At 57.6% G+C, this 20,881-nt stretch overlaps 1 long non-coding RNA gene across 1 annotated transcript; it reads left to right on the top strand.

The window, feature by feature from the left end:
* The first annotated feature begins 1,459 nt into the window (after positions 1-1,459).
* On the top strand, positions 1,460-5,921 carry LOC135325851 (uncharacterized). The gene is made up of 4 exons (XR_010386600.1): positions 1,460-2,145; positions 2,550-2,716; positions 4,291-4,448; positions 5,120-5,921. It is a non-coding gene; the product is annotated as an uncharacterized LOC135325851 (long non-coding RNA).
* Positions 5,922-20,881: the final 14,960 nt, after the last annotated feature.

Below are 20,881 nucleotides of genomic sequence, written 5' to 3'. Positions count from 1 at the left end.
CACGTGTGCGCTGCCGGTCGCCGCGTTGGCCGCTACTCTCCGCTCTCTCGGGGACGGGTAAGCGAAGGGGCCGCGCTCGTGCCCCCTGCCCGGTGCTCACGGACCGGGAGCGCTTTTCCCGAGAGGGCTTTTCCTTCTCGGCGCTTCCTGGGGGCGCGGGCACGGGCAGTGCCGTCTCGGAGCTGCTCCGCGGCACTCTCTCCCCGGCGCAGCCCCGGCGCCTGCTCGCGGATCCCCGCCGCTCTCTCGGGCGCGGGCAGAGCAGCCTCGGGGCGCTCGCTGCTCGGCCTGAGCGCCGGGGTCGCCCGCGGGAGCCGGCCGGCTGCAGCGCGGCGCTGCGACCACGCGAGGGCGCCATTGCGGGTCTCGCCTCCCTGCCGCTGCCGCTGCCGCTCCCCCCCGCCCCTCCCGCGCGGCCCGTAGCCAGCCCGTGCGCGGTGCGGCTGCGCGCACTTGGCGGCCGGCGGCGCATGCGCGGCAGCAGGGAGCGCGATGGCGGCGAGCAGGGCGGGTGTTTTGGCTGGGCGGCGGCGGGCGAGGGCAGAGGCGGCCTGGAGTCGAGCATGTGGGGGCCCTGGTGAGGCGAGGGTGTACTTTTGGGTGGCCGCGGGCGTCGGGCTGTGTCCTGGCTGGTGGGGCCGTCGCTGCGTGGAGGCGGCGGGGCGGGGGGAGGGGTCGGGCCTGGCTCCGCGCTGCGCCGCGCCGCGCCGGGTCTGCCGGAGCGCGGCTCTGACTCTCCCTTTTGCGTGTGTCGCCTGTAGGGCCGCGGTTGCTCCCCAGCGCGGGCCAGGGCCTGCGCTCGCCCCTGCGGACGCAGCCTGGAGGAGTGTGTGTGGGGGTGTCTGCGCGGGGGTCTGGATGTGTCCAGCAGCGGCACGGCAGCCTGATGCCTCCTCTCGTCGGGGACGCGGGTTCCTTGGCAGCTCTTCTGGGATGCGGGGCCCTTGGTGAGTTCCCTGCTGCCTCCTCTGGCGTTCTGTGCGAGCTCATAGATCCCTCCTCCTCCTCTCCCCTCCCCCCCACCCCCGTCTGGTGGGGTGGGAAACCGGTGGCTCCTCCCGCCGAGCTGACAGCCACGTGGGGCACCCCTGTGCGCTCCCTACACATCTGGGATGGCACCCCCACCCCGAGGGCCCCGCAGAGTCCCACCCTTCCTGCAACCAGCCCCCCCGAAGCCATTAAACCACCCATAAATCCTGCTCCAACACCCGCACAGGCCCCACAACGCCTCTGAGCCCTGCCGCAACGTTGTCACTGACTCCAGACCTTCCCCTGCACTCTGTCCAAAGCCCCAAACATTCCTAAAGCCACTCCCAGGCCCGGTCCCCGCAGCAGTGAGGCATTCTAACAAAGATGGGATGTGATCTGCGTCTCCGCCTCGACTCAGTCCCGCTTTAGGGAACGGGGAGTTTACAGCGCTTCCTGGTGAAGGGTGTTGACGGGTGGATGCACAGATGACAAAGAGGTTTTTCTCTGTTTTCTTCTGAGCCGCCTCTGAGAAGCCTCTGTACGTACACGATGTGGCTGATCTGGGATAATCGTGCTGTGCACAATGTTTAAGGAGAACATTGCCATGAAATGGTGGGCTAAGGAATAGCCTAAAAAACCTAAAAGGCTCGGGAAAAGCCAAAGAGAACAGCAATGGGCTCTGGGAAGCCCCAGTGACGCTACAGAAAACAGCGTGGCTTTTAGGCACCTCCTCAGAGCAGCAGCAATGTCTTGCTCCAGCCTGTGGGACAATGGGGACTCTTAATTACCACCTTGAATTACCACAAGTGTTGCAAAAGCAGAAGGGACTAGGGAGCACGCAGAGCAGGTTGTGGACTATATGTCAAGTTTAAACAAGCAACAAGCCCCTCTGCAAATAGGAACAGGTTTAGCCCTAAGTACTCGATGAAGGTAGCTGTGAGTAACGTGAAGCGAAGCGGTTACGTCAATCACCCCGAAAGCCTCGGAGAAGTGGTGCAAACACCTGATACCCTCGCGGCCTCGGCAGTCTTTTTGGTTTGTTTGGCAGGGTAGTCCACCGAAGGGGGACATCTCGAAGAGAAGCAGCGAGACCTGGGGATCCGGTTGTTTGTTTTGGTCGTCGCCTGTGAGGCCAGCATCCGAGCGTAAGAGGAATCTAGGCGCTGTCTCGAAAAGGTAATAGGTTTGAAACGGAGACGGGCAAATCAAGGGCTATCGTTCTTCCACGTAGTTAAAGATCGAGAGTGTTGTCGGTTAAGTGCGCGTCTACAAGGGTTTGAGAACAGTCACAGTAATACCGAAGCAGAATAAAAATAAGGTTTCATGGAAGATGGCGTTAGGTAAGTATTAGGCGACGTGCCCGCCTGCCTAATAACCTAGCCCTAATTGCTGTATGTAACGTTTCCAGACTGTTTACCCTGTAACGTATGATGTAACGTGCCGTATTAACATCTTTCCTTTAAGGGAAAGAAGGAAAAAAAAGGGAGGGGGGGGGAGAAAACAGGGTAAAGAGAAAAAGATCATGCGTAAACCTAAGTGTTTCCCTGAAAGTAAAACGCGAGTTTATCGCTTTCTTACAGAGATGGCACCAAGGACAGCAAATGCTGACAAAGAGAAGAGACGGACAAGCATTTTCTTGTGATTAATACCGAAGGGACGGGATGAGACAAGGAAGCCAAAATGCAGTGGACCCTCGATATCCCCAGGAACTGCTACAGGAGGCGGCGTTCTGGCACGGGTAACTAAGGTAACTATTGATAATGACTGTTAGTCATTATTTCGGCCTCCCCGAGGCAGCGCTGAGGACTAAGTAACCCATTCCTACCCTGTGGCTGCTGTTACCTGTATGTGCCTTAGCTTTGCTTTGGCTGTTTCTCTTTTGTTTTGTTATCGTCCATGCAGCTATGGAAAGGAAAAGATGTAATACTTACTTGTTTAGATTAATTGCCATGGCTGAAGTTGAAGAGACTATATATGAATATAAGCAAGCTGAAGTAATAAAATCAAATGGAGCCAAGTGAAAGCTGTCTCCCTCTGCTAGAAAAAGGGAAAGCCCGTTCCTCCTGGCGAGGAAGGATCGCTGTTAATAGTGATTCGAATAATAGATCACCAACATATAATGGAAGGTCTGTACGCGTTACGAGACGTATGCTGCGTACATTCATCTCTGCGTGTGACTTTACGTGTCTGTGAAGCATCATACTTTTAAGAGCTGCAAGACAGCAAATTATTGTCTTAGGGGACTGGTAGTCAAGTGACCAGATTTACTGAAGAGGAAGCGAGCGAGAGAGAAGTGTCTGAAGTGTAAAACTAAGAGATCAATTTCAGGAAGGCTCGATGAGTGCGAGCCCCGGGTTAGTTACCTGGCAATGGTATTTGGGGAAACAGGAAGACGGTGGATAGAAGAAGGGTTAAAGCCTTGTGGAATTAAGGCTCCTTCTCATCAGTTCCAACTTGGAGCAATTTTAGGAAGATTTAATTTCCTCCAGCAGCGTTAACGTGGCTTTGCCGGTGTCAGCAGACCGTGGTGGAAAGTACTGAGAGGGAGTCATGAATGGAGCTGGGACACGGAACGTGACGCTGCTTTCACTGAACTGGGAGAAGTGGCTGTAAAACCTGCTGCCCTCAAATTCCCAGGACAAGGAAAGCCTTTTTCGGTAATGCTTTCCACATCTGCTGACTCCGTGGGAGCAGCACCGCTAGAAAATGGCGGTAAAGGAAAGTGAGTGCCAGTAGCCTCACCCTTACGTCCCCTTTGGGGCCAGAACAAAAATTCTCTGGCTGTGAGAAAGACTGTTTAGCAGCAATCTGGGCTGATAAGCGTCTTTGAGACTTTTAGCTTTGATCGCACAGGGGCAATCCAGTCTGTTCAGTTCCTTCTAAAGTAGTAACGTCAGGGAAATGAAGAGACAGCAGAGTATCCTCTATCCAGGTGGCACAGCGGGCACTGATCTTAACGAGCGGGGGCAGAGGGGTGGTTACTGTGCAAGTGTTACAAGCAGTGGATCTTCTGGCGTGTGCCTGAATGGATGGAGGGGCAGAGCACGGTTGTGCCAGAGATGCAGACGCAGAAGGTTTCTGAAAGATTAATCCCTAGCGGCTGCTTAGTCTAACTTCCCTGTCACGGCAAGCCCGACTGTCGCCATAGCTTCCAAACCAGGGGCTGGGGGAAGCAGTATTCGTGGCTCGTGTATTCTCGTTTACCTTGCTCGTGTGCGTATTAGATCCGCTTTTGTGCTTGCAGACAGCTTTGGATTCTTACGATTTTCTGCAGAGCTTTGATTTTTTTTTTTCTTCTTTCTTTGCTCTGTACTTTTGCAGGGCGATGGATTTTACTCTGCCTCCATCAACAGGCGCTGGCTGGCAAAGTCGTCGTGTCCCAGCGGAGACTCTTAGGCAGGACGGGAGGAGTTCGGATCCGCAGCCTGCCAGAAGAGCGTCGCCTGGGAGGGGTCACTAGCCTTGAGCTACAGGCGCTGGTGCGTACGGCTCGTTCTGTCAGATGCAAAGAGGTTTTTCTTTTTTGGTTGCAGAAATCTTGGCTTGGCTTTACACTCTGTAGCGGCAGTATTTTTGTATTTATAGATTGTGTTAATCCTAGGTGTTCGGAACCTCAGGCAACAACTATATGCTGCCGCGAAGAGCTACCGGTTACCACTGCCGTCAGACAGGATTTTTGCTGTCGCAAGTTATGGTTCCTTTTAGGAGCCAGCTACAAAAGTAACTTTGCTATAGCAGAGAAATGGGGTTATGTGTGTACGAGCAACAGCGCCAGAGTACACAGCAAAACCACAACCTACCATAACCGATCAGCTCCGTCTCTCTGGAGTTTGGAGTTTTTGGAGGCCTCAGTTTTTATCCTGCCTTGGCTGGACAGTGCTTTCTGAGAGTGTCCGTCAGAGGCAGTTTCCCTGCAGAGGACCATCTAGCGAAGGCTGGAGGTGGCCGGGTGCCTGAGCGAGCCTGCCTGTGCGTGAGAGCCGCTCTGACATCTTTGCGATGAAGCAGTGCCAGAGAGGGTGACTGAAGCAGCACGGGAGGGTCGGTCATGACTGTGGGAACAATCACGGGCCTTGGACTAGGGAGCAGTTCTAGTAGGAGGGCTGTGCAGTTGCCTGGCCTCTCGGTAACCGCTCTGGCCTCTTTGCAGGTGCTGAAGCCCAGTCGGGCAGTCGAAGGAGCCTCATCGCAGCTGGGAGCTCTGCGGAGATGCGTGGCCGGCTGTGGAGGATGAGCTCTGACTTGCGGCGTGGACACGGCTAAGTCCTGGGCTGCATCGTACGCGAGTGGGGCTGGGAGGTGCGAGGCGTTCGTCCCCTAGCCGTGGTCACTGGCGCCGCTGGCTGTGGCCGTTTGCCCACGGAGCTGAGAGGACCAAACATACTAATTGCCTGACCCGGAGATGAATTAGTGCTTGCAGGCTTTCAGGTAGGTTCAGTGCAAGTGCAGCTTAGTGCAGTCCCATGGAGTGACGCTTGCACATGCTCACATTTGAATGGTGGCTAAAACCAAGCCTCTAAACAGCAACTGTAACGCAATTCTGGTGCTTGTTTTCCTATTCTGCTGTACTTCTAAAGGAAGGGAAAGCTTCCTAAGCTGCGGGCAAAACTCCTTGGCTTCTCTTGACTGTTTCCATGCTCTGGAAACAGCTTTGGGTGCTTTGATGCTTGTTGCTTAAAGCTGAGGGTTTGGAATTTTTCACTTAAGGTTGATTGTTTAGCTTGCTGCTGAGGGTCTCTCACCCAGGAGTTACGGGTTATTCCTTTCTTTTGTGGGGCTCACTCTTTATCAGTCAGGGTTTACAGTTTGCTCATGTAGCAATCGGGGCGCAGAATTTAAAATCCAACCCCATCCCTTGTCCCGATCCAATATCGGGGGGGTTTCGTTACGATCCCAAGGACGTGATTAAGACGCTAAAACCGGTCAAATATCGTACAACCGTTTAACGTTATTTTCCACAAAGTGGGGAGGAAAGGTGGGGAAAGGCGAAGGAGAGGCGAAGGGAAGAGGGGAACAAGGGTAAGGGGAAAAGACAGAGAAAGCTGGAAAAGGAGAGAAAGAGCTGGCTACCACCAGTCCAAGTCCAGTGATGTTCTGCTGACTCTGTTCGAATTACAGCTCAGGCTGGGTGCCTCCGAAGAGGGACCCCGAACAAAGAAATCCCTGGGCAATGATACTTTCCAATCTAAGCTCTCCACCCTTCACACAGTAGTTTGGACCAATAGTAATATTTAGGTCTGGGGTCTCCTGCTCCCTATTGGGTCCCTCGGTAGGTTGTTTACTGTTGCAGTTTCTGCTGGTGGATGTGTCTTCATTCTTCGGGTCCTGCCCTTGTCTCTCAAGGCCCTGACAAATCAGTACTGCCCCAGCAGTGATAGTAGGTGTTATTTCCCAAGGTCCAGACAAAGGGAATATAATCTGGACCCCGAGATAGTCCAGACACCCCCCTAATCAGCACTGTTTCAGCAGCGAGAGGAGCCCCATCATCCAACTACGATGGCAGTTCTTTGACCATTTGCTTGTCCAGCCACTCAGACCATAGAGGCCTAGTTTGTGTGCAAGTATACTGTGGGAGAAAGTGTCAAAAGCCTTCCGAAAGTTGAGGTAACTGACGTTCACTGCTCTCTGTTCGTCCATAAATAGAGTTCTTTTAACATAGAAAGCCATCACGTTGGTGAGGCATGATTTCCTCTCAGGAAATCTGTGCTGACTGTTCCCAGGCACCTCATTCTCCTTCCTTTACCTGGAAATGTGATCAGAGGGGGCTCGCTGCATGACACTCTCCTCATCAAAGTGAGTCTGAATGGCCTGTAGGTTGTGCTTGTGGCCTTTGTGGAAGAGGGATGTAACATTTGCCCTTCTCCAGTCATTGGGTCCTCCCTGAGTCTCCACAGCTTTCCAAGATGACAGAGAGTGGCCTTGCTAGATAGAGGCCAGCTCTCTCAGCATCCTCAGCTGCAGCCCATCCAATCCTGTACACGTACCAATAATTCCTGCCTCAGTCCTCAGGCCCTGCTGGTTGTTTTTCTCCTCAGGACTCCTGACTCTAGGCACAATGGCCTGGGAGACCTTGCTGGTGGGGGCTGAAGCCAAGGGATTGAGTTCCCCAGACCCATCTACCTCTGCTGTTACCAGATTGCCTGCCCCAGTCAGGAATGGGACCACGTTATCCTTGTTCAGGCTTTCACTGTTGCTGAAGCAATAGCAGATCATCTTTTTGCCCTTGACATTCCTTGTAGCCTCAGTCCTAAAGGCGCTTAGGTTTTCCTAACAGCTTCCCTACTTCCCTGGACAGCATTTCTCACTTCCTGCTTTGCAGCCTCTCCCTGCTTTCTGTTCCCCATCCCTGTGCTGCCTTTTTGTCCTGTTGTTCAGTTGTGAGTTCCCTGTTCAGCCACTCTGTCTCCTGAGATGTCTGCTTGCTCTCCTGCACATCAGTATGGGCCATTCTTGAGCTTAGAGGATGCTGTCCTTAAATACCTGCCACCTTTCTTGAGTTCTTCTGTCCTTCAGACCTACCTACCACAGGATCCCTCTACCAGTAGGTCCAAGTCTGCTCCTCTGACATCCAGAGTGTGGGCTCTGCTACTCTTCCTCCTCATATCGCTCAGGATCTGGAACTCCACTGTTTCATGGCCACTGCAAGCAAGGCTGACACATCTACCTGGCTGCCCTCCTGGGCAACATCCTCATCATCACAGCCGTAGCCTGCGACCACCGCCTCCACAGCCCCATGTACTTCTTCCTCCTCAACCTCTCCCTCCTTGACCTTGGCACCATCTCCACCACTGTCCCCAAATCCATGGCCAATTCCCTGTGGGACACCAGGGCCATTTCCTACTGGGGATGTGCTGCCCAACTCTTTTTCCTTACCTTTTTCGTTTTGGCTGAGTATTCTCTTCTCACAGTCATGGCCTATGATCGCTATGTTGCCATATGTAAGCCCCTGCACTATGGGACCATCATGGGCATCAGAGCGTGTGTCAAAATGGCATCAGCTGCCTGGGCCAGTGGGTTTCTCAGTGCGGTGCTGCACGCTGCTAACACATTTGGAGTAACATTCTGCCATGGCAATGCCCTGGGCCAGTTCTTCTGTGAAGTTCCCCAGATCCTCAAGCTCTCCTGCTCAGACTCCTACCTCAGGGAACTTGGGGTGCTTGTGATTACTGTTTGTTTAGGCTTTGGGTGTTTCATCTTCATTGTGGTGTCCTATGTGCAGATCTTCTCTGCTGTGCTGAGGATCCCCTCTGAGCAGGGACAGCACAAAGCCCTCTCCATGTGCCTCCCTCACCTGGCTGTGGTCTCCCTGTTTGTCAGCACTATCATATTTGCCCACCTGAAGCCCCCCTCCCTCTCTTCCCCAGCTCTGGATCTGGTGGTGGCTATTTTGTACACAGTGGTGCCTCCAGCAGTGAACCCTGTCATCTACAGCATGAGGAACAGGGAGCTCAGGGATGCCCTGAAGAAACTGATTCACCTGGTTTTAGTGCAGCAGCAATGAGCTGCCCATCCCTCTTCACAAGTGGTTTCTAAGTACCTCAGACAAGTCTTGTGCTTTGGGCATTCTTGCTGTGATCATCATGTTTGTGCAGAAGTGTTGGAATTCATCCCACTTCCTCACAGCCATGAACCCAGTCTGCCTGACCCAGAGGTATTATGTAAATGTCTCTCACTGTGTCAGAGTTGGCCTCTCTGTAATAAAAGGGGATTTCCCCAGCTCAGTGCTTGAAGGTTGGGCTCTCCTTTAAGAGCTGGAGCCAAGAATGTGCTCAGGGACTTTCCCCCTGAAAGGACCTCTTGCTTTTCTGGGGCTCTCCCTGGGCTCAAGGCAGGGAGCTTAGAGGTGCTGTGTTAGGGAATGAGGGCTGGATTCAGCTCTCGCTTGTGGGTGCCCAGTGCTCCTGGAGATGGTGAATGGTCAAGTGGTATCTCCCATAGGACATGGCTGGACACCAGTGCCTGTCCTTCTCGAAGGGAGTATGGATCCATCAGAAGAGCACAGGGCATCCCCAAGGGCACCACGTGCTTAGGGGTGGGCAGTGAATGGAGCTTCACAAAATGCAGTGGAGTCATCCAGAGGGAAAGGGCTAAAGCAGTGAATGTCCAGGCTAGTGAGAGCTCTGCAATCCCACAAGAGGCAGCTGGGACCCAGGAGGCCCAGGGAAGGGATCCTGCAGAGTGGTCCATGTCACCTTCGATGAAAAGCCATGGGCTGGATCTCGCGACACGCCTGAACACAGCCTGAGCCATTTGAAATGCCCTGTGATTGCTCAGAGCATCATCCATGGCCATAGGGCAAGAGATGCCTCGGTAGGGGATCACCAGGTGCAGTGATGCCCATCCAGCTGGGTCTGCATCCAACACGCAAAACTATGACCAGTGAGGAGTCACCCTGTGGCCCCAGGGCACCGCAGCCCACTTGCTCTGCTGAGCAGCACTGCCGGCTCGGAGCCCTGTGAGGAGCACAGGGTTGGATTCAGGAATGGCTGGGCAGGCAGCACCGATGCACTTCCCTGGGGAAAGATTCTCCCAGGAGCAGGGACATCCCTGGAGAAGAGCAAAGGAGCAATTGTGTGCCCCCAGGGCTGCCCTGGCCTCCTCTGCTCCTCCCCTCCCTCCCTGCCTCTCTCTTTCTCTCTGTTCCTTTTCCTTCCCTCTCTCCTTCCTTCCACCTCTCTCCTTCCCTCTTCCCTCCTCCTTTCTCTCTCTCCTCCTTCCCTCCCCTCTCTCTCTCCTTTCCTCCCTCTTTCCTTCCTCCTTCTTCCCTCTCTACCTTCCTCCCTCTTTCCTTTCCTCCCTCCCCCTCTCCTGCCTTCTCTTCTTCTCTCCCTCTCTCCCTCCCTCTTTCCTTCCTCTCTTTTCATTCCCTCTCTCCTTCCCTCCATCTCTCCCTCCTTCCCCCTTCTCTTCCCCTTTCTCTCTCCTCCCTCCCTCCTCTTTCTCTCTACTCTCTCCTTCCCTCCTGCCCTTCCTCCCTCCCTCTCTCCCTCTCCCCTTCCCTCTCTCCCTCACCTGTCCCTGGACACCTGGGGCTAGGGGGGAGATGCTGGGCAGCGCTGGGGCTGCAGCCAGAGCCCTGACTGATGGTCCCCTGCGGCCCCGGGGCCATTTGGCGGCCAGGCCTGTCAAAGGGCCCCTGCGGGGTTATTTTCTCGGAATACGGCCCAATGTCCAAGTACCTCTGACCTGCTCTACCTGCTTGCACCCTACTAGTCCCATTTAGTCTGGGCTTTGGTGACTGCTGTGTGATGGACGTTCCTTAGAGCTGGTTGTTCTGCCCCAAGGGTGATGAAAGGGAGGTGCCGCGTTTCTGCTGCCCTGCCCCACGCCGAGGGAATCGCCTGTGCCTGCCGGGGGCACAGCTTTCCTCCCCGTCCAGAGACAGGAGCCAGGGCCCAAGGACAAGGGCGGATGCAAAGGGTAAGAGCTCCAGGCAGGGCTGGGGTCCCTGTCCCTGTGCCTGGGGTGCCCGAGGGTGCGCGTGTGGGGCAGCAAGCGTGGGCCTCTTTCACACGTGGGGCAGAGCATCCTTCAGCTCCGCTGCACAGGTCACTCCCAGCAGACCCTGCTCCAGACCGTGCCCGGGGAGATCACAGCAGGGCCAGGAGTGGGGAGCTCCCCAGGGCCCCAGCTGAGCCCCTCGAGTTTGGCTGGGTGCTGCACAGACCCCTTCCCCCTCCCACAACAGCATCCTCCCATTTTGCCAGGGCTTGAACAGAGCCCTCTCCCTGGGTGACACTGGGTGCCCCTTTGCGCACGGTGCTGCCCAGGCCCTCGGAGCGAGGCCAGGAACCACCCCCAAACATGCTGAGCATGGCACTGGCCCCCACGCTGGGCCTTCACAACCGTCCCCCATCTCCTCAACCCACTAGGCCACCACATCACCCCTTCCCTCAACACGTCCACCATCCCTGTTCTTAAATCCTGGTGCCCTCCCATGAAGTGCAGCACAAAACACATTCTCACTGAAGAAATGAGTATATCAGGAGGGAAGAGACATGCATTTCTTCGCAATGCCTCTCCTGTGGGGGAGAAAAGAAAAAATGTATCAGGGAGAAATAGAGATGTGAACAGAAGAGGGGGGGACGAGGGAATGAGGCTTTGCGTGTAAAACACTTTGCAAACAAGATCCAGCTAGTGATGATTTCTGCTAAAGAACGCCAGCAGTGTTCCAGCAGGGCTGGCACTGTCAGGCTGACTTTCGCAGATCTGCTTTGCAAGAATCTGCAGAGAACAGGAGGGCTGAGATTCCTGTTCCCCAGTGCAGACTGTGTCCAGTGGAGGGGCTTGATTCATTGCCCTCTCATTGATCTCTTTATGGAGGTGTTTGGCGGTCTCCAAGAAAGATCCATAAGTCCCATCCTCCAATTTAGGGAAGCTGGCCAAAACCCCAGTCCCTCTGATGCAAGACTTCCCCCCTCACAGCATGGGTGGATCCGGCAGGAGGGTGATTCTCCTCCAGGAGTGCTTATCCTTCCAGAAAGAGTGGGGGCTGGCAGCACCGAGTAGATTCAGGTGTCTGCCTTGGGCTCCTCTGCCCTTGGGTGAAATGAATGCTGCAACATCTCCCCAAGCAGGTGCATCTCTCGTGTTGATGCCTCCATCTGAGAGGGCTCCCTGGACTCCCATGTTGCGGCCCGAAGGGAGTCGTTCAGGACGACCTCCCTCCCCTTAGGACCAACGACCAAGTTCGTGATGCCCTTGGACTGAATTAAGGTGAAAACGACACCAGCCAACCACTTTTAAGATTTATTAAGGCAAAATGGAATCAACTAACTAGACACGTCTCGCGTCACACGTTTAGGAAAAAGAGAGGAAAAGGGGAAGACAGAGAGAGAGAGAGAGAAAGATAGATATCACCACCCGTGGATCCAGCAGCGTCCCGTTGGTCCTCTTCTCTTGGGAGTCTCGGCGGCAGCGGAGGTGGGGGGCAGAGGCAGGAAGCTCCCATCTGGTTCCGCTGACTCCGCTCGAGTTCTTCAGTCGTCCCAAGCAAGCTCCCCCGACCCCCCCATTCACCCAGTCTGCAGTTTTTATAGGTTCTTGCCCCACCTCTGGGCGGTGCTTCCTCGCTTCCCATGCAGATTAACTGTCATGCGCAGTCCGCCCTCTCGGAACCTTCCAGAAACGGGCTGGGGCATCTGGGGGTCTCCTGCTCATGCGCAGATGGCAAATGTGTACGTGCAGTTCGTGCCAGACATGCTGTTTCCCTAGAGGCGACCTTCTGCCCTTTTCACGCCCTTTTTCCCCCATGCAGGTGCACGAGGCTGTTTACCTCGTGGACGGCTCCCGGGGACGCTGGTGCAGCATTGCCCGACGCGCCTTGGCAGTAGCAGCTCTGCAGCAGCAGCAGCAATGTCGAGACAAAATTGCATTTAGTACCAGTTCTCTACACAAGCTCTCGGTGGGGATGAGGGTGGGGGTCTGAGCCCCCAAAGCCCAGCAGTCTTGCTCTCACCAATGCACGTCCCTGCGGGCTGGTGTCGAGGTGGCCGTGTCTAGACAGCCCTGGGTGGGGCTGAGGCCTCTGCAACCCCCGGGTCCCCCTCGGGCTCCAGCAGCCCCACAGCGGTGCTGCCAGAGAGGAGCAGTGAGGTCAGAGAAGAGCAGCCGTGTCACAGCAGCCTGGGGCAGGGCAAGGCGGGGCGGGCTGGGGCGACCTCACAGTGGGGCAGAGCAGCATCCTTGGCATTCGGGACACCGAGCTGCCTGCGGCCCCTGGGAGAAGGGCTCTCTCGGGCTGAGGGGGTGAAGCGCCTTTGGCCCAGAGGAGCTGCCGGCCCCTCGGCCTGCAGTGCATGCCTGTGCCCATGGAGCTGGAGGACTTGCAGCTCTGCTTGCGGCGGCACCAGGATGAACGCCGGGAGCTGCTGGAGAAGCTGCTGGAGCAGGAGCAGGCTTGTGGCGTCCTGCGAGCAGCTAGCAGCGCGTTGGAAGAAGGGATGGATGGGTGGGCATGGCTCCATCCGGCTCGGGGCTGAGACTCGGGTCCCGGAGGCTGTCTGCAGCCCCTGCACGCCTTGGCCCTCGATGGGGGCCCTGCGGGGCTGGGTGGAGGTGGGGGGCGGGCCCTGCCACCCGTCCGGGAGGGCTCTGGGTGCTACCCGCCTGCCTGGGTGCCTGATCTCTGCCCTGGGGGTCTGCACTCAGCAGCCTCCCCTCTCCTCAACCCCGCAGGCTGCAGCGCTCCTGGGAGGGGGCTGAGGAACCCGACGTGGGGCTGAGGGAAGAGCTCAGCACCCTCTTGAGCTGCCTGAAGGAGAGCGAGCAGGAGACAGCTGCAATGCAGGAGCAGCTCCGGGGCTTGGTAGGTGCTGGGGATGCCCGGGCGTGTGCACGGGGGGCTCCAAGGCCTGCTCCCCAGCACTGTCCCCATCCCTGCAGGAGCAGGAGAAAGAGGAGCTCCGCACCACCCTGCAGGAGCTCACCACCGAGGTACCGAGAGCCCCGTGCCAACACCCCCTCGGACACCCCTCTGGCTGCCCCACGACCCCCTCGCGCTTGGCCCTCACCCCCGGTTCATCTCCACAGCACTTCGCCTTGGCAGCGCAGCATGCCCAGAGCTCCCAGCAGCTGGAGAGGACCAAAGAAGTCCTCCCGCAGCTCCAGGTGAGGCAGATGCTCCGCTGTCCAGCTGGCTCCCCCAGGGACCCTGAGAGGGGTGGGGGGACTGCGTGGTTTGGGGACGCCCAGTCTCAGCCAGGGCCCTGGGCCTAGAGCCCACACTGGTCCCTGGGGGTCCTCCAGCTCCCCCCACCGAGATGCTCCCACTGCCTCTTCTCTCCCAGGCAGAGCTGACGGAGGTGAAGGCCGAGGGAGACGCGGCCCGGAAGGAGCTCCACCAGGTCTGTAACCCCCGTGAAAACACCGCTTAGGTGGGCAGAGCTGCTGGGTGTGGTGCCAGCCCCCAAGGACGCCTGTGTCCCTGCCTCCCTGGCCCCGGCCGGCCTCGCAGCGCCCTGCAGACTGACTGGGCATCGCCAGTCCCACCTGGGCTCTTTGCAACGTGGCCCGGTTGCTTTGCAGGAGAAGCAGTCAGCAGCCAAGCTGGCAGAGGCCCTGCGGGAGCAGGCTGAGATCGAGAAGGTACGAGGCGTAGGAAGCAAGGCGGGACGAGGTCTTTGTGTGGGGAAAGCCCCCTCACGGTGGGCTTGGCGTGGACTACTGAGCAGGGCCCTTCCTTCGTCCAGGTGCTGAGGAAAGAACGCGAGTGCCTCCGGGAGAGACGCGAGGGCCTCCAAGGGCAGACAGTGGGGTGAGTGGGGACAGGCCCCCGCGCCCAACCTGTGGGGCGGGGCTCTGTGCAGCTCCCAGGTCTCTGTGTCCCCAGTCCCAGCTTGGGAAGGGCTGTGCCAATCCCGGACAACAGAGCCCCTGATCTCATCCTCCTCCTCCGACATCTAAGCTGCTCCCAACCCCACTAGAATGCCTCTGGAGCACTCCCAACAGCCTCTGCGTGGCTTCAGACCTTCCCTGAACAGCGGTCGACCACTCGCACAAGCTCTAAAATCCTCTGCCGAGTGCTGAACAGCTCTGGGCAGCCCTAAGGGGCTCTACAACAGCTTTCAGCCTCCCTTCGAGTCCTCCAAACCTTCTCGGAAAGGCCCAGTGCCTTTTCCAAAGTACCTGATGGAAAGAAAAACAAACAAACCCCCACACTGGTTGGCTCTGTGAAGCAGCTCTGAACAGCTCTGAAGAGCTCCAAGCCTCTCCTAAATGCCCTCCGAGCCTGACGTGGGAAGGGAGTGGAGGGAAGGGTGTTTTTGATGCTGGGAGCCTGGGGTGCCTTGCCTCAGCCCCAGCAGAGCCTGTCCAGCACCCCGGGTCCCTGTTGCCCATCTGGTGGTCCCAATGCCGGCCGAGCTCGCTCCTCACACCCCAACTGCCTGTGGTGCCCACAACAGGGGGAAGACGGAGCAGGCGGCCAGGCTGTCCACGTCACTGATGCGGGAGATGGTGGCTGTGAAGCTGGTAGGACGGACAAGCCCGACGTGGGCCTTGGGGAAGAAAGGGTGTGCAGGGCACCCGCTGGCTTTGGGGGCACTGGTCTCAGTGGGGATGAGGGTGGGGGTCTGAGCCCCCAAGGCCCAGCAGTCTTGCCCACACCGACACGTGTCCTGCTGTGCCTTGACCTGCAGGAGGAGCAGCTGGTGGCAAAGAGGCAGGGCATCACTTTCTGGCTGCAGTGAGTTGCCGCGTGGGGCTCGGCGTGCCAGGGCTGGTGTGCGGGGGGTGGGATGCCCAGGCTGGCGGTCCCAAGGCATCCATCAGCTTCTCCCTTCTCAACACGGACACAGCTCAGGATCCCTTCTCCCGGGGTTGCGGAGGTGGTGGTTGCTTCTGGGCTCAGTAGGGAGATGAAGAGCAGAGCCGAGATGCTTGGGCCCTTAAGCTGAGGCCCAGGAACGGGGCAGGGGGGTGGTGTGCCCAGCATGATGCAGGGTGCCAGTTGCTGGCCTGGTGGCATCTGCAGGTGATGTCTGGAAACAGATGAGACAGATTTCTCCCCTCCGCTGTCTTAACCCTCTCCTGGCCTGCAGGAAGCTGTTTGTGCTCCTTGCCTGCCTGCAGCTCGTGTTGCTCTGCCTGGTCCTGCTCACGAGGGACAGCATCAGCCGGGACCTGCCCTGCAGGCTGGCGTCCACCTTTGGGAGCTGCCCAGCATGGCCACCACCCTTCTGATACCCCTGGCCTTGCACTGCGTGGGGTGGAGAGTGACAGGGACACTGGGCGCCATGCAGACCCGCAAATGTCCAACCCTGCAGCACCACCCTTCTCCCGGGGCACCGCTGCACACATCTGGAATGGCATGGGCAGGCACACTGCACAGCCAGCTGTGACTCCACCTCGCTGTGGAGGACATTTGCCTGCCAAATACTTGCCACCGAGCTCACCCTGCCTTTAACAATAAAAAGCACAGCTGAGAACCCTGACTCCTCCCTCTGTGATTTTTCCTTGGAAAGAGACTGACTTGGTCATGGAATTTCAGCTGCCTGATGTAGGACTGACGGGGGGTGCCAGGGGGATGCTGTGCTTGTCCAAACTCCTGTTTTCAACTGTAGCTTAAAAGCTGCCATTCCATCTTAACATGTCTGGCGATGGATTGAGCTGCCTCTAGCAAAGACTTACGCTGGCCGGGAAACACTGTAACACCCTGCTCTGCTCTTACTGGGAAACCAAATGTGAGCTGGAGTTAACTGGAAGTGGGCTGAACCAGCGATGTTTCGTGCAGTGACATCCAGCTCTTCTTGTCCTATGCATTAATCCACCTCAAACACTCCATGCTTCAGAGCTTTTCCAAAAGGAAGGTATTCATCCACAACTTTCAGCTTTGAAACCAGACTTCAGAAAGGAGATGATGCCTCATAAATGCAGTGTGTAAAGTTGAGTACATTATTTTTTGCTGCAAAGAAATGAAAAGTGGAAAGGTGAAACCTGTTAATAATGCCGTATCCTGAACCCCACGGAAAGGGCAGAGGCCCTCAGGGCCTTCTTTGCCTGAGGTTTTCCTGGTCCACTTTTCCCTCGGGAGGCCTAGAGAGAGCGGAGGCGGGTGAGAGTGTGTGCTATCTCCTGTCCTAGTCATCCCCCACCCCCCACCCCCATTAACTGTCGGTGGGATTTCAGCAAAAAGAGGTGCAGAGAGAGAGGGACTGAGGGAGGAGTTAGTGATGGGAGGAAGAGAGAAATGGCCGCAAGGGGCTGGGTGAGCCTGGGGCCAGAGGGGAGCGTTTGGAGGAAACACTGCTGCGGGAGCTACGGACGGCACTGAAGAGCGAGGCTGTGGGGCAGCAGAGATGCCAGGAGGAGCAGAGGCCAGGATCACCTCCTCTCTGTTTCCAGGTGTGAGTCCTAAAGGGGCCTGAGGGGATGCCTCTGAAGGGACGGCGTGAGGGGGACCATCTCCACAGGGACACTGTGCTCATCCGGGGCATGTCAGCTGCATGATCACATCAGGGGTCATGTCTTTTGCCTTGGTGTCCTTGTACACTGTTTCTGTGTAGATCTGCATTGCACAGCTTCATTGTTTTGGTTTCTTGGCCTGTGCATAACGTTATCTTCTGGCAAGACGGGTCTACCCCTGGTACTGAGCAAGGGACAAATCTCTGCAGGAATCTCAGTAGCAAATATCAAATTACATCTTGACCTCGTAGCTGTGAGCCACATTGGTGGATGTGTGGCTTGTACCCTAATCATGTGCCTTACGTCACAGCTAAGTCTCTCTGGTGCTAGTGAGATAGACAATTTCTTGTGTGAACTCATGCCCATCATTAATCACTCCTGTGATGATCCTACAGTGATCCTGCTGCTGAGTTCCTTGATCTCTTTTATAGAAGCTCTTTTCCCATTTCTACTGAGCCTGGCCTCTTCTGTCTGCATCATCACCACCATCCTGAGAATCCCTTGCAATGCGGGGAGACAAAAAGCCTTTTGCACTTGCTCAGCTCATCTGACCAGGTACCAGCAGAATGAGAAAGGGGAAGAAAATAGTCTCTATTACACAACTTCCCCACTTCTTTCCTTTGGGCAAGACATCGACAGCAGTAGCTACAGCACGGCAGGACCCAGAAACTCCTTGGCAGAGAAGCTCTTCACCTCTGCAGAAAAGGCAGCTCCCAACAGAGGAGGTTGCTGCAGGGGCTGAGCAGGCTTGAAGGGAGGGGAAAGTCCTCTCCTGCACTGACCCATTAGCAAGAAGACTGTGGGGAGGGGAAGTCGGGGGAAAGAGCTGTGGGAAAAGGCTTTGCTAATGCCCTGCAGGAAGGACAGCCACCTCCCAGGAGGCATCAGCGCACAGCCAGCAGGTCGAGGGCAGTGGGGCTGCCCCTCTGCTCGGCACTGGTGAGACTGTGCTGGGAGGGCTGGCCCCCAGCAGGGGCTTCCCAGGGCTCTGGGACAGGCAGGGACACCCGGGAGCGACTGCAGCAGAGGTGCCCAGCACAGGATGGGGCTGGAGCCCATGGCCCACGCTGGGCAGGCTGCAGGCACTTCCCTGGTGCAGGAGCAGCCGTTCCCTCGGCCAGGCGAGATGGTCCATGGGAAGGGTCTCCAGGAGAGCAGCCCCCAGCACCACAGCCCCTTCCCCAAGGAGGCACCCTTCAGCCCCCAGCATCCCACCATGAAGTAGAGCCAGGCAGGGCCCCTGCGGGTGGGGACCGAGCCAGGCATGCTGTCACCACGGCCTCCTCGTGTCAGCAGTGACCTCAGCACCGCTGTTCCAGAGCCATTAAGAGGCTGGTGGTGGGAGAGGGCCCAGGATCGAGCTCTCCGCTCCTGCCTGCCAGCAGAGCTCCAGCCATGAACCAGGTGAAGCGGCTGTGGGAGCGGAGAAAGGCAGGCACAACCATCTGGGACCAACACACCACCCTTTTCCAGACCAGTGCAGCCACCCCAGAGCCCCTGGAGCTGGACCCCCCTGAGGAGGAGGAGGAGCCCATGGAGCTGGACCCCCCAGAGGGGCAGCCCATCCCGTACCCGGTTGCCCTCCCCCAGGGACCAAAGAGGAGGAGGAGGCACTAGCCTGGCAGGAGGCCCCCTGCTCCCCATCAGCTGGGGCATGGCCCCCCCAGCAAGACCAGGCTGGTGCTGGCACCTGGCCAGGGAGAGCTGAGCCAAAGGTGCCGGGGGAGGCCAAGGGTCGCCGGGCCGTGCATTGCCTCCTGGCCTGCACCTGGCTGCCAGGCAGTAGGATCTTCCCAGCAGGGACCGGGCCAAGTATTGTATTTTTTAATGTGGTCTGCTGGTGATGGGTGACACCCATCCCGACGCCTCACCAGAAAGGCCCCCGGGTCTCCGGCCAGGCTCAGAAAGTCACTGCCCGCAGGGCAGCGGGACATGATGGAGGGAGGAGCAGCCTGGGATGGTGCAGAACTTGGTACGGGATGTTCAGGGGAGGAACCAAGGGCAGGGAGAGGGAGGCATCAGGGTGGTTTGGGGAGGAACAGGTGAGGGAAAGCAGAAGGAAAAGGGGCTAAAAGGGGCCAGTCGCATGTGGACAGGCAGCTGCTTACACACTGGTCTTTCCCCACCCTGCCCCTGACAGCGCAGTCCGGCCTGTCTCCTCCTCCAGCCCCGCTCCTGACCGTGCTCCTGGCCCAGGGGCTCCCCAGCCCGTGTGCACGGGGCGTGCGGAGGAGGTCTAAGGGCAGCAGCAGGAGCTGCACCACAAGCCACGGGGACTTGGGGATCCCGCTCCCGAGGAGCCCCCGGGGGGAAGACCAGGCACATGAAGAGCCTCAGCTCTGCCCTGAAGAGCCGGGTCAGCGCCAGAGCCGCTGGGAGGAGCCGGGTCCGGCCTGTGGCGCCCAGCGAGGGCCCTCGGCCGCCCCTTCCTGCCGGCAGCCACCGGGCGCAGGGCCCGGGCGTGGGCCCCGCTCCCCCGAGACCCCAGACCGCCAGGGCAGCAGGGCCGGGGGCCGCAGAGGGCCCGGCTCCCCAACACTCCCAGCTCCACACACTGCCCCACCACGGCTGCCCTGGCCAGGCCCAACTGCCCCAGGGCGGGGACACCTCCCCCAGGGCCAGGGGCAGCCCCGCCCAGCGTTGCCTGGCAACGGTGCTGGCTGCAGGTCACGTGGTCTCCTCCTGCCCCTCCCCCCAGGTGCTGCCTAGCAACAGCAGCCCTTGGGCCCCCAGGGCTGCCCTGGCCTCTTCTGCTCCTCCCCTCCCTCCTTCCCTTCTTCTCTTCCTCCTTCCCTTTTCCTTCCCTCCCTCTGTTTTCCGAAAAGTGGATTCATTGCCCGGTGTGCAATAAGCCAATAATTACACACTCAGGAGAGACATTTGCTTATTTCTTTTGGAGTTGCGCAAGCCTGGGTGCTCGGTGGTTTCCCACAAATCCAACATACCCTGGCCTGCTTTCCAAGTAGCAATTATGCAAACAAATTGCAAGGGTTGCAACTTCCCCTTTTACACTGATTGCTTAGTGATTTACATACAATTATAATATTGCTTATACACCATTTTACTACTGTGCATGCTCAGGGGAGGGGTCCTCGCCCAGGCGCGGGTGTTTTTGACCTATGGGCATGATTTTTTGTATTCTAATGAGTTAGGGATACATGGACATTGAATTCTTTCACCAAATTGTCAGTATTAACATAGAAAATAAGATTAATAGATTTAATGTTTCTTCAGGGCTTTAGCAGTTCTAGGATGTCCTTCATTAAAGAAGGCTTCTTCTCAGAAAACAGAGGAGGCTGGCCACTGCCTTCTCACCAGGGAGAGTCACTGAAGCGCGGTCGGGGCTGATGGTCTCGATCCAGCTGCCTTCCATCTCGCTTGCCCCCTTGCCCTTGGCTCTCCTGTCCATCCAGGGACAAAGGACGCTCTTGGCGTCTCGTCACCCAAAACTCTCCAAGGTGCCCCTCTCCTCTGCCTGTCGGCGAGGGGCCCCAACGTGGCCCTGCTGCCTCTTGTCCCCGCTCCTGGTTGTGGAGCGGCTCCGCAGGGCAGCGGTGGGGAGCGCGTGAGCAGTGCCCAGCAGCTCCGGGGCCTCGCAGGGAAGTGAGGGCTCTGCCGTGGCCCCGGGGAGACCTGTCTGTGGTGCTCAGTAGGTCATCGCCATGGAGATGACAGAGGCAGGGAGAGAGCAGAGCCATTTCCCCTCCTGTCCTGCAAAGCAGACCCCTCCCTTCCCCCCAGTTCTGTCCCAGAACTCTCTGAGAAATCCTTGAGGAACGTCTGCAGACGGTGCCAAAGGCAGTGACCTCTCTCCAAGGGGGCCCTGGAGAAGTCACTTCTGCAGCCCCGCACCCACAGCTCTCTGTCCTGGGCAGAGCTGTGCGGGCAGCTGGGACTTGGGGGTTGCTTTGGGGGTTGGCGTTTTTCAAAGACAGTCTGCAAGTGCTGTGGGATGAAAGAGCACAAAGCATGGCCACACGCTGAGATGCTTTGGTGAGCCTCACTCAGG

This window comes from Dromaius novaehollandiae, unplaced genomic scaffold (genome assembly GCF_036370855.1).
Source record: "Dromaius novaehollandiae isolate bDroNov1 unplaced genomic scaffold, bDroNov1.hap1 HAP1_SCAFFOLD_30, whole genome shotgun sequence".
Classification (NCBI taxonomy): Eukaryota; Metazoa; Chordata; class Aves; order Casuariiformes; family Dromaiidae; genus Dromaius; species Dromaius novaehollandiae.
The sequence above is the reverse complement of the archived record's forward strand: the minus strand, read 5'-3'. Positions and strand labels throughout refer to the sequence as shown.